Source organism: Apis dorsata, unplaced genomic scaffold (assembly GCF_000469605.1).
Source record: "Apis dorsata unplaced genomic scaffold, Apis dorsata 1.3 scaffold_655, whole genome shotgun sequence".
Lineage (NCBI taxonomy): Eukaryota > Metazoa > Arthropoda > Insecta > Hymenoptera > Apidae > Apis > Apis dorsata.
In genome coordinates this window covers 398,184-399,868 of record NW_006263844.1, presented here as the reverse complement: position 1 = coordinate 399,868, position 1,685 = coordinate 398,184, and the positions used below count along the sequence as shown (strand labels likewise).

General features: G+C 33.4%; 1 protein-coding gene across 3 annotated transcripts in view; it reads right to left on the bottom strand.

Moving 5' to 3' along the window:
• The window catches only part of LOC102680018 (high-affinity choline transporter 1-like), a 19,015-nt gene that overhangs the window by 15,237 nt on the left and 2,093 nt on the right, over nucleotides 1–1,685 (bottom strand). The gene's annotated exons all lie outside the window — the stretch shown is intronic.

The following is a 1,685-nucleotide window of genomic DNA, read 5'->3' as shown; positions in this document are numbered from 1 at the left end:
TTTTCCCTGAGAAGAAACGCTCATCGTCGTCTCATCGCTCTCGTTCCCCAGGCTAAAGCGCGTATCCAGGGCTTTTCAGAGGCTTTTCTCGCGGAAATCGTAATAAGAGACTTAAGAGGACGTTCAGGACGCATCTTCACGGTTTCACGATGGCTTCTTCAGCGAATTCGTTAACCGCTCGCGTCACCCGCCTCTCTCGCGAAAGGAAGGAAGGAACGCGCGCGCTTTTCACAGCTGGAAAACTGGTGAAAAGCGCCCCGCTTCTCGTTTTAATCCCGACGGAAATTTTTCTAATTACAAGCGTATTTTCTTAATTATACTTTATACTTTATACCTCCTCCCCCTTCGAACCTTGTGCCTCGCGAAATTTTTAAATTATGTATTTTAAATTTTCCAACCAAGGAAAAGCTCCATTCCGTTTTATCTAACCTGGATTTTTATTCGATATCTCTTTATCATATATCGTATTCTTTTCGCGCTTAATATAAAATTTTGATTTGATTGATATATTCGATCTCTTGGTGGATCTATGGATTTTATTTAAAAAAAAATGGGAGAGAATTAATTAATTGTTTAACCAATTTTCTCCAATTTTTTGCTCGTCATCTATCACTTTCTATTTATGGAACTAATTAGAATATTTTTCTAATTACAAGAATATTTTCTTAATTATATTTTATATTTTTCTTTTTTCCTCGAAGCTTTTGCTTCACGAATTTTTAAAATATATTTTAAATTCTATTTTATTTAATAATATTATTTTATTACTATTTATTAATTTTATTTTGTATTACTATTTAATAATTTTATTTTATTTAATAATATTAATATTTCGTTAATGATTTGATTTAGCTTTTAGTTTACGATCCATTTAAAATCTATCTTAGAGAATTCATGGATTAGAAAAAGAAGCATTGACCGATCAAGATTCGTCTTCTCTCTCTCGTCACAATTTTCCTCATCATCTATTTCTTCTATCTCTTTATGGAAATTTTTCTAATTACAAGTGTATTTCTATAATTATTTTATATTTCCCCCTCCCTCTTACTTTACCAATTTTTAAAAAATACATTTCAAAAATTTTCCGTCAAAGGAAAGTATCCATTCCATTTTATCTAATCTAAATTTTACTATTTTTATCTATTTGCAATATTCGTTTAATAATTCGATTCAATTGTACGTCCCATGTAAAATCTCTTGATGGATACCATTTTAAAAAAAAAAAAAAAAAAAAAAAGCATTAACCGTCGTTTAACCTTCCTTCCAATTTTCGTCATCTGTCCCTTTCCACTCATCGTTAGGAAGGAAACCAATTAGAACGAACGGTGATCTCGGTGTGTTTCCACGATGCCCCTCCTCCTCCTCCTTTTCCCCCACTCTCCCCCCTTCCGTGCAAATCGAGAAACACTTAAAAATCGAGAATCGATAAATATAATAGTTGCTCGACTCGACCTTCTTTCTTTCTTCCTTCTCCCGAGGAAATTGCTCGATACTTGTTTACAAACTGCAATTTATTTATTTATTTATTTATTTATTTTTTTTTTTTTTTCCTCTTCTTCGAACACGCGGAACACGGAAACACGCGATACAGCGCGTGAAACGGAACGCGAGTAATTGTCCCGGGGCCTACAAAGAAAGGCCGGTTCGTTACTGAAATTGCTTACTAATTAAGTGTAACGAAAAGA